At 45.5% G+C, this 12192-nt stretch overlaps 1 pseudogene; it reads left to right on the top strand.

The window, feature by feature from the left end:
- Nucleotides 1-12192, top strand: part of LOC124046951 — a 128342-nt pseudogene that overhangs the window by 114687 nt on the left and 1463 nt on the right.

Genomic DNA, 12192 nt, shown 5'->3' with positions numbered 1-12192 from the left:
GGACTCAGACTGGACTTGGGACTACAGTATAAAGGACTCAGACTGGACTTGGGACTACAGTATAAAGGACTCAGACTGGACTTGGGACTACAGTATAAATGACTCAGACTGGACTTGGGACTACAGTATGAAGGACTCAGACTGGACTTGGGACTACAGTATAAAGGACTCAGACTGGACTTGGGACTACAGTATAAAGGACTCAGACTGGACTTGGGACTACAGTATAAAGGACTCAGACTGGACTTGGGACTACAGTATAAAGGACTCAGACTGGACTTGGGACTACAGTATAAAGGACTCAGACTGGACTTGGGACTGCAGTATAAAGGACTCAGACTGGACTTGGGACTACAGTATAAAGGACTCAGACTGGACTTGGGACTACAGTATGAAGGACTCAGACTGGACTTGGGACTACAATATAAAGGACTCAGACTGGACTTGGGACTACAGTATAAAGGACTCAGACTGGACTTGGGACTACAGTATAAAGGACTCAGACTGGACTTGGGACTACAGTATAAAGGACTCAGACTGGACTTGGGACTACAGTATGAAGGACTCAGACTGGACTTGGGACTAAAGGACTCAGACTGGACTTGGGACTACAGTAAGGACTCAGACTGGACTTGGGACTGCAGTATAAAGGACTCAGACTGGACTTGGGACTACAGTGGACTTGGGAAGGACTCAGACTGGACTTGGGACTACAATATAAAGGACTCAGACTGGACTTGGGACTACAGTATAAAGGACTCAGACTGGACTTGGGACTACAATATAAAGGACTCAGACTGGACTTGGGACTACAGTATAAATGACTCAGACTGGACTTGGGACTACAGTATGAAGGACTCAGACTGGACTTGGGACTACAGTATAAAGGACTCAGACTGGACTTGGGACTACAGTATAAAGGACTCAGACTGGACTTGGGACTACAGTATAAAGGACTCAGACTGGACTTGGGACTACAGTATAAAGGACTCAGACTGGACTTGGGACTACAGTATAAAGGACTCAGACTGGACTTGGGACTGCAGTATAAAGGACTCAGACTGGACTTGGGACTACAGTATGAAGGACTCAGACTGGACTTGGGACTACAATATAAAGGACTCAGACTGGACTTGGGACTACAGTATAAAGGACTCAGACTGGACTTGGGACTACAGTATAAAGGACTCAGACTGGACTTGGGACTGCAGTATAAAGGACTCAGACTGGACTTGGGACTACAGTATGAAGGACTCAGACTGGACTTGGGACTACAGTATATCAGACTGGAGGACTCAGACTGGACTTGGGACTACAGTATAAAGGACTCAGACTGGACTTGGGACTACAGTATAAAGGACTCAGACTGGACTTGGGACTACAGTATAAATGACTCAGACTGGACTTGGGACTACAGTATGAAGGACTCAGACTGGACTTGGGACTACAGTATAAAGGACTCAGACTGGACTTGGGACTACAGTATAAAGGACTCAGACTGGACTTGGGACTACAGTATAAAGGACTCAGACTGGACTTGGGACTACAGTATAAAGGACTCAGACTGGACTTGGGACTACAGTATAAATGACTCAGACTGGACTTGGGACTACAGTATAAAGGACTCAGACTGGACTTGGGACTACAGTATGAAGGACTCAGACTGGACTTGGGACTACAATATAAAGGACTCAGACTGGACTTGGGACTACAGTATAAAGGACTCAGACTGGACTTGGGACTACAGTATAAAGGACTCAGACTGGACTTGGGACTACAGTATAAAGGACTCAGACTGGACTTGGGACTGCAGTATAAAGGACTCAGACTGGACTTGGGACTACAGTATGAAGGACTCAGACTGGACTTGGGACTACAATATAAAGGACTCAGACTGGACTTGGGACTACAGTATAAAGGACTCAGACTGGACTTGGGACTACAGTATAAAGGACTCAGACTGGAAAGGACTCAGACTGGACTTGGGACTGCAGTATAAAGGACTCAGACTGGACTTGGGACTACAGTATGAAGGACTCAGACTGGACTTGGGACTACAATATAAAGGACTCAGACTGGACTTGGGACTACAGTATAAAGGACTCAGACTGGACTTGGGACTACAGTATAAAGGACTCAGACTGGACTTGGGACTACAGTATAAATGACTCAGACTGGACTTGGGACTACAGTATGAAGGACTCAGACTGGACTTGGGACTACAGTATAAAGGACTCAGACTGGACTTGGGACTACAGTATAAAGGACTCAGACTGGACTTGGGACTACAGTATAAAGACTATAAAGGACTCAGACTGGACTTGGGACTACAGTATAAAGGACTCAGACTGGACTTGGGACTACAATATAAAGGACTCAGACTGGACTTGGGACTACAGTATAAATGACTCAGACTGGACTTGGGACTACAGTATAAAGGACAGTATGAAGGACTCAGACTGGACTTGGGACTACAGTATAAAGGACTCAGACTGGACTTGGGACTACAGTATAAAGGACTCAGACTGGACTTGGGACTACAGTATAAAGGACTCAGACTGGACTTGGGACTACAGTATAAAGGACTCAGACTGGACTTGGGACTACAGTATAAAGGACTCAGACTGGACTTGGGACTGCAGTATAAAGGACTCAGACTGGACTTGGGACTACAGTATGAAGGACTCAGACTGGACTTGGGACTACAATATAAAGGACTCAGACTGGACTTGGGACTACAGTATAAAGGACTCAGACTGGACTTGGGACTACAGTATAAAGGACTCAGACTGGACTTGGGACTGCAGTATAAAGGACTCAGACTGGACTTGGGACTACAGTATGAAGGACTCAGACTGGACTTGGGACTACAATATAAAGGACTCAGACTGGACTTGGGACTACAGTATAAAGGACTCAGACTGGACTTGGGACTACAGTATAAAGGACTCAGACTGGACTTGGGACTACAGTATAAATGACTCAGACTGGACTTGGGACTACAGTATGAAGGACTCAGACTGGACTTGGGACTACAGTATAAAGGACTCAGACTGGACTTGGGACTACAGTATAAAGGACTCAGACTGGACTTGGGACTACAGTATAAAGGACTCAGACTGGACTTGGGACTACAGTATAAAGGACTCAGACTGGACTTGGGACTACAGTATAAAGGACTCAGACTGGACTTGGGACTGCAGTATAAAGGACTCAGACTGGACTTGGGACTACAGTATGAAGGACTCAGACTGGACTTGGGACTACAATATAAAGGACTCAGACTGGACTTGGGACTACAGTATAAAGGACTCAGACTGGACTTGGGACTACAGTATAAAGGACTCAGACTGGACTTGGGACTACAGTATAAATGACTCAGACTGGACTTGGGACTACAGTATGAAGGACTCAGACTGGACTTGGGACTACAGTATAAAGGACTCAGACTGGACTTGGGACTACAGTATAAAGGACTCAGACTGGACTTGGGACTACAGTATAAAGGACTCAGACTGGACTTGGGACTACAGTATAAAGGACTCAGACTGGACTTGGGACTACAGTATAAAGGACTCAGACTGGACTTGGGACTGCAGTATAAAGGACTCAGACTGGACTTGGGACTACAGTATGAAGGACTCAGACTGGACTTGGGACTACAATATAAAGGACTCAGACTGGACTTGGGACTACAGTATAAAGGACTCAGACTGGACTTGGGACTACAGTATAAAGGACTCAGACTGGACTTGGGACTGCAGTATAAAGGACTCAGACTGGACTTGGGACTACAGTATGAAGGACTCAGACTGGACTTGGGACTACAATATAAAGGACTCAGACTGGACTTGGGACTACAGTATAAAGGACTCAGACTGGACTTGGGACTACAGTATAAAGGACTCAGCCTGGACTTGGGACTACAGTATAAATGACTCAGACTGGACTTGGGACTACAGTATGAAGGACTCAGACTGGACTTGGGACTACAGTATAAAGGACTCAGACTGGACTTGGGACTACAGTATAAAGGACTCAGACTGGACTTGGGACTACAGTATAAAGGACTCAGACTGGACTTGGGACTACAGTATAAAGGACTCAGACTGGACTTGGGACTACAGTATAAAGGACTCAGACTGGACTTGGGACTGCAGTATAAAGGACTCAGACTGGACTTGGGACTACAGTATGAAGGACTCAGAGACTGGACTTGGGACTACAATATAAAGGACTCAGACTGGACTTGGGACTACAGTATAAAGGACTCAGACTGGACTTGGGACTACAATATAAAGGACTCAGACTGACTGGACTTGGGACTACAGTATAAAGGACTCAGACTGGACTTGGGACTACAGTATAAAGGACTCAGACTGGACTTGGGACTACAGTATGAAGGACTCAGACTGGACTTGGGACTACAGTATAAAGGACTCAGACTGGACTTGGGACTACAGTATAAAGGACTCAGACTGGACTTGGGACTACAGTATGAAGGACTCAGACTGGACTTGGGACAGTATAAAGGACTCAGACTGGACTTTGGGACTACAGTATGAAGGACTCAGACTGGACTTGGGACTACAGTATAAAGGACTCAGACTGGACTTGGGACTACAATATAAAGGACTCAGACTGACTGGACTTGGGACTACAGTATAAAGGACTCAGACTGGACTTGGGACTACAGTATAAAGGACTCAGACTGGACTTGGGACTACAGTATAAAGGACTCAGACTGGACTTGGGACTACAGTATGAAGGACTCAGACTGGACTTGGGACTACAGTATGAAGGACTCAGACTGGACTTGGGACTACAGTATAAAGGACTCAGACTGGACTTGGGACTACAATATAAAGGACTCAGACTGGACTTGGGACTACAGTATAAAGGACTCAGACTGGACTTGGGACTACAATATAAAGGACTCAGACTGACTGGACTTGGGACTACAGTATAAAGGACTCAGACTGGACTTGGGACTACAGTATAAAGGACTCAGACTGGACTTGGGACTACAGTATGAAGGACTCAGACTGGACTTGGGACTACAGTATAAAGGACTCAGACTGGACTTGGGACTACAGTATAAAGGACTCAGACTGGACTTGGGACTACAGTATGAAGGACTCAGACTGGACTTGGGACTACAGTATGAAGGACTCAGACTGGACTTGGGACTACAGTATAAAGGACTCAGACTGGACTTGGGACTACAATATAAAGGACTCAGACTGACTGGACTTGGGACTACAGTATAAAGGACTCAGACTGGACTTGGGACTACAGTATAAAGGACTCAGACTGGACTTGGGACTACAGTATAAAGGACTCAGACTGGACTTGGGACTACAGTATGAAGGACTCAGACTGGACTTGGGACTACAGTATGAAGGACTCAGACTGGACTTGGGACTACAGTATAAAGGACTCAGACTTGAACTTGGACTCTAATTATATGGCGTTTGACTCAACTTTAATAGATCACTGCCTCACAGTCCCATAGCTCCCATAGATGGAGTCTCAGGTCATACAGTGAAGTGGTGCAGACAAAGAGGGAAAGCTTATTGTAACAGTGTAAACCTCCATGGACCTGGAAAGAGAATGAGAGAGGGAGACCATGAAGAAAGCAGTAGAAGTTCTTGGACCATTACCTGCTGCATTAACACCATTAAGAGTTTGCTGACTGCTACTGCTGCTGCCAGTGTGTTGTGTCGTCGGTACCTTCTCAGTAGAAATAGTGCTAGCTACATCTAATAACTTACACAGCGTAAAGCTCGGTGATATGGACAAATATATGGACAAACAATCATATTGTGATAAATTGCCTGAATTGATGGATAGCGATAAATAGAACTTCAAGTTTATATCAATCAATCACATGTATTTATAAAGCCCTTCTTACATCAGCCGATGTCACAAAGTGCTGTACAGAAACCCAGCCTAAAACCCCAAACAGCAAGCAATGCAGATGTAGAAGCACGGTGGTTAGGAAAAACTCCCTAGAAAGGCCAGAACCCAGGAAGAAACCTAGTGTCACACCCTGACCATAGTTTGCTTTGTATGTTTCTATGTTTTGTTTGGTCAGGGTGAAACCCCGAACAGCAAGCAATGCAGGTGTAGAAGCACGGTCACCCGCATTAGCAAACTCATTTAATTTCAAAATTCACAATTCTCTAGTATAAGCTACTTATCGTAATGAACGGTACCAGCAAAATGCCTGCGATAAGTGATCGGTGTGGATCATTTTCGGTTTATCGTCCCATCTAGTACATCGGCATCAAACCACTGGTCTGGTCCCAAAAACCTAAAACATTTGACTCCGCTGCTGGAGCCAACAGCTCAACTGATACCACTGCAACCATATCTGTCAAGTGGTGGTTGGTTCCTACCTACCACATAAACCCAGCTAGCTAGCGACCGTCAATGGGGCCGCAGGTACTACAGCAACAGTACCCAAGCTTTTCCATTCCAGGAATCACCAAATCACTGTTTAAAGAAATGTTTCCAAAAGACAAAAGCTGTCCAGTTGTGTGAATGATTCTACAATGTTTTTAGGGTGCAAAACATTTTTTTAATCTGTTTTTATGAGAGATGTGGCCACTTTCGTTTGATTCCCACTGCTTCAATTGAAGGTAGTTGCGATACTCTGTTGTGGTAAAACCACACGTGGTTGTTATGAGAATGACAACATACTGGCTAATGCTGGCTTCAACTTGGCGTTCCATACAAATCCTTTCATTACAAAATGATCCTGCTTTTTGGTCACTTTCTCATTATAAAAAGTGCAATGGTGAGATTGCTTTATTATGTGTGCCTGCTTTGGCCACATAGGCTACAGAAAAATCGCCATGCATGCATCTAATTTATTTAGTCAGGCAAGTCCACGTTTTTTGACCCTTGTCCTCGAGTACCCCCAACAGTACACATTTTCATTACATTTACATTTACATTTAAGTCATTGTAACCCTGGACAAGCACGTCGGATACAACTTCTCAAATAATCATCAAGCCCTCAATGAATTAAATGAGGTGTGTTTGTACAGGGCTACAACGACAATGTGTTCTGTTGGGGGTACTGGAGGACCAGGGTTTGTGTACTGTTGGGGGTACTGGAGGACCAGGGTTTGTGTACTGTTGGGGGTACTGGAGGACCAGGGTTTGTGAACTGTTGGGGGAACTGGAGGACCAGGGTTTGTGTACTGTTGGGGGAACTGGAGGACCAGGGTTTGTGTACTGTTGGGGGAACTGGAGGACCAGGGTTTGTGAACTGTTGGGGGAACTGGAGGACCAGGGTTTGTGTACTGTTGGGGGAACTGGAGGACCAGGGTTTGTGTACTGTTGGGGGTACTGGAGGACCAGGGTTTGTGAACTGTTGGGGGAACTGGAGGACCAGGGTTTGTGTTCTGCTGGGGGTACTGGAGGACCAGGGTTTGTGAACTGTTGGGGGAACTGGAGGACCAGGGTTTGTGTACTGTTGGGGGTACTGGAGGACCAGGGTTTGTGAACTGTTGGGGGAACTGGAGGACCAGGGTTTGTGTTCTGTTGGGGGTACTGGAGGACCAGGGTTTGTGAACTGTTGGGGGAACTGGAGGAGCAGGGTTTGTGTACTGTTGGGGGAACTGGAGGACCAGGGTTTGTGTACTGTTGGGGTACTGGAGGACCAGGGTTTGTGAACTGTTGGGGGAACTGGAGGACCAGGGTTTGTGTTCTGTTGGGGGTACTGGAGGACCAGGGTTTGTGTTCTGTTGGGGGTACTGGAGGACCAGGGTTTGTGAACTGTTGGGGGAACTGGAGGACCAGGGTTTGTGAACTGTTGGGGGAACTGGAGGACCAGGGTTTGTGTACTGTTGGGGTACTGGAGGACCAGGGTTTATGTACTGTTGGGGTACTGGAGGACCAGGGTTTGTGTACTGTTGGGGGTACTGGAGGACCAGGGTTTGTGAACTGTTGGGGGAACTGGAGGACCAGGGTTTGTTTACTGTTGGGGTACTGGAGGACCAGGGTTTATGTACTGTTGGGGTACTGGAGGACCAGGGTTTGTGTACTGTTGGGGGTACTGGAGGACCAGGGTTTGTGTACTGTTGGGGTACTGGAGGACCAGGGTTTGTGTACTGTTGGGGGTACTGGAGGACCAGGGTTGGGCTGTTGGGGTACTGGAGGACCAGGGTTTATGTAATGTTGGGGGTACTGGAGGACCAGGGTTTGTGTACTGTTGGGGGTACTGGAGGACCAGGGTTGGGCTGTTGGGGTACTGGAGGACCAGGGTTTATGTACTGTTGGGGTACTGGAGTACCAGGGTTTGTGTACTGTTGGGGGTACTGGAGGACCAGGGTTTATGTAATGTTGGGGGTACTGGAGGACCAGGGTTTGTGTACTGTTGGGGTACTGGAGGACCAGGGTTTGTGTACTGTTGGGGGTACTGGAGGACCAGGGTTGGGCTGTTGGGGTACTGGAGGACCAGGGTTTATGTAATGTTGGGGGTACTGGAGGTCCAGGGTTTGTGTACTGTTGGGGGTACTGGAGGACCATGGTTGGGCTGTTGGGGGTACTGGAGGACCAGGGTTGGGCTGTTGGGGGTACTGGAGGACCAGGGTTGGGCTGTTGGGGGTACTGGAGGACCATGGTTTGTGTACTGTTCGGGGTACTGGAGGACCATGGTTTGTGTACTGTTGGGGGTACTGGAGGACCAGGGTTGGGCTGTTGGGGGTACTGGAGGACCAGGGTTGGGCTGTTGGGGGTACTGGAGGACCAAGGTTGGGCTGTTAGGGGTACTGGAGGACCAGGGTGTGTGTACTGTTGGGGGTACTGGAGGTCCAGGTTTGTGTACTGTTGGGGGTACTGGAGGACCAGGGTTTGTGTACTGTTGGGGTACTGGAGGACCAGGTTTGGTGTACTGTTGGGGTACTGGAGGACCAAGGTTTGTGTACTGTTGGGGTACTGGAGGACCAGGGTTTGTGTACTGTTGGGGGTACTGGAGGACCAGGGTTTGTGTACTTGTCACAAGTATTTTCAATCCCAATGATGATAACTAAACAATTATTAAATCTTTGACCAATCCCCGAGGTTTGTAAGACCCTGGATTTAATAATAATTAGGCAAAGACTCAGCTTCTGCAAAAGGTTCGTAAGATTTATTCAGTGAACGTTCTAAAGTCAAAAAATGCAAACACAGACATTTTATAATACGCACCACCAACCAATCACAAGCTTCCACTTACAATTTCCATAATTTTGTTTCTAATTTGGCTCGAGTACCCCCAACAGTACACATTTTAAAAACTACAAAGCAGCAGTAGCAGCAAACTCTTAATGGCGTTAATGTAGCAGGTAATGGGGCAAGGACTTCTACTGCTTTCTTTATGGTCTCCCTCTCTCACTTCTCTTTCCTGGTCCCCTTGAATGGAGTTGTTGTTAATGCACCAAGGGCAGGACCCAGACTTCTTCTGGACCCAGACTTCTTCTGCTCCCATCTCTCTCTTCTGCTCCCATCTCTCTCTTCTGCTCCCATCTCTCTCTTCTGCTCATCTCTCTCTCTCTCTCTTCTGCTCCCATCTCTCTCTTCTGCTCCCATCTCTCTCTTCTGCTCCCATCTCTCTCTTCTGCTCACATCTCTCTCTCTCTCTCTCTTCTGCTCCCATCTCTCTCTCTCTCTCTCTCTCTCTCTCTCTCTCTCTCTCTCTCTCTCTCTCTCTTCTGCTCCCATCTCTCTCTCTCTCTCTCTCTCTCTCTTCTGCTCCCATCTCTCTCTCTCCCTCTCTCTCTCTCTCTCTCTCTCTCTCTCTCGTCAAATAATGCATACAGGATCAAGTAATCATTGAGTGAAAGCTGATACTTGTATGAGTATGCACACTGGCTGCATGGCTAAGCAGTGTAAAACGTGGCTTGCTCCCGTGGAGCAGTTGGTCTATATTGCTCCTCTACTGTAAATACATTGTTGAAACCCTTTCTCAAACATTAGAGAAAACCAACAGTATGAATCAGAGTGTAGGTCTAACCTTTATGCACCTCTAATTAACCCTGCCGGTCTGTCTGTCTGTCTCTGGTTGCAGTGAAAGGCCAGTCCTGCCTTCCTTTACACACACACTTTTGGGTATTTAAGCATCGTAGCAGCTCACAGTAGCATACTGCGGCCGGGGCCACAGCCACACATCACTTTGTGTCAGTTCTGCTGTATCTGAGCTTTTGATTTTTGATTTTATTCTGATGTCTGTCTCTTTGGTCTCAGTAATAAGCAGGCTTGTCACATGTCATCAACAGCATGTCAGCTCTGGGGATGGGGGAGCAAGGGGGCCACACACACCCCTCCGTCTGTCTTTCTGTCAATCGTTCAGAGTACTGTGGAGGGGTGCAGAAGCACAGGGTGGGACCCTTACCCCAGACAGAAGAGGGCTCTCCCTGGCCCCTAACTGTGCTGACTGGGCTCTCTCTCTCTCTTAGTTTGTCTTTCTCTCTTTCTCTCTGTTTGTCTTTGTCTCTCTTTCTCTCTTTTCTCTCTCTCTCTCTCTTTCTCTCTGTTTGTCTTTGTCTCTCTTTCTCTTTCTCTCTCTCTCTCTTTGTCTCCATCTCTGTTTGTCTCGGTCTCTCTCTCAATTCAATTCAAAGTTTTATTGGCATGGGAAACATGTTCACATTGCAAATGAAATAATAAACAAAATTGAGAAGACTAAACAACATCAACAAAAAACTATATGAATTGAACTGTAAATATTTTACTCAAAAAGGTTTCAAAAAGATAAAGACATTTCAAGTGTTATATTATCAGCTATGCAAAGTGTTTTAGCAATGTGCAAATACACTGAGCAAAAATATAAACACAACATGTAAAGTGTTGGTCCCATGTTTCATGAACTGAAATAAAAGATCCCAGAAATGTTTCATATGCACAAATTTGTTTACGTCCCTGTTAGTGACCATTTCTCCTTTTCCAAGATAATCCATTCACCTGGCAGATGTGGCATATCAAGAATCTGATTAAACAGCATGATCCTTACACAGGTGCACCTTGCGTTAGGGACTATACAAGTCCATTAGAGTGTCTAGTTTGAGAAACAGACACCTCACAAGTCACAAGTCCTCATCTGTTCCTCAAACTAGACACTTTAATGTACTTGTCCTCTTGCTCAGTTGTGCACCGGGGCCTCCCATTCCTCTTTCTATTCTGGTTAAGGCCAGTTTGCGCTGTTCTGTGAAGGGAGTAGTACACAGCATTGTACGAGATCTTAAGTTTCTTGGCAATTTCTCACATGGAATAGCCTTCATTTCTCAGAACAAGAATAGACTGACATGTTTCAGAAGAAAGTCCTTTGTTTCTGGCCATTTTGAGACTGTAATCAAACCCACAAATGCCGATGCTCCAGATACTGAACTAGTCTAAAGATGGCCAGAACTACTGCTTCTTTAATCAGAACAACAGTTTTCAGCTCTGCTAATATAATTGCAAAAGGGTTTTCTAATGATCACTTAGCCTTTTAAAATTATAAACTTGGATTAGCTAACACAACGTGCCATTTGAACACAGGAGTGATTGCTGATTATGGGTCTATGTAGATATTACATAACAAATCATCAGTTTCCAGCTACAATAGTCATGTACAACATGAACAATGTCTACACTGTATTTCTGATCAATTTGATGTTATTTTAATGGACAAAAAATGTGATTTTCTTTCAAAAACAAGGACATTTCTAAGTGACCCCAAACTTTTCAACGATAGTGTATCAAATCAAATCAAATTGTATTTGTCACATACACATGGTTAGCAGATGTTAATGGGAGTGTAGCGAAATACTTGTGCTTCTAGTTCTGAACATAAAGATATAAAACTGTATTTGTTTGTGAAGAATCAACAACAAGTGGGACACAATCATGAAGTGGAATGACATTTATTGGATATTTCAAACTTTTTTAACAAATCAAAAACTGAAAAATTGGGCGTGCAAAATTATTCAGCCCCTTTACATTCAGTGCAGCAAACTCTCTCCAGAAGTTCAGTGAGGATCTCGGAACGATCCAATGTTGACCTAAATGACGAATGATCCACTTCATGATTGTGTCCCACTTGTTGTTGATTCTTCACAAAAAAAATACAGTTTTATATCTTTATGTTTGAAGCCTGAAATGTGGCAAAGTTCAAGGGGGCCGAATACTTTCGCAAGGCACTGTATGTATGTATGTACTGTA

This window comes from Oncorhynchus gorbuscha, linkage group LG10 (genome assembly GCF_021184085.1).
Source record: "Oncorhynchus gorbuscha isolate QuinsamMale2020 ecotype Even-year linkage group LG10, OgorEven_v1.0, whole genome shotgun sequence".
In the NCBI taxonomy this organism is placed as follows: domain Eukaryota; kingdom Metazoa; phylum Chordata; class Actinopteri; order Salmoniformes; family Salmonidae; genus Oncorhynchus; species Oncorhynchus gorbuscha.
This window is presented reverse-complemented; position numbering and strand designations above follow the sequence as displayed.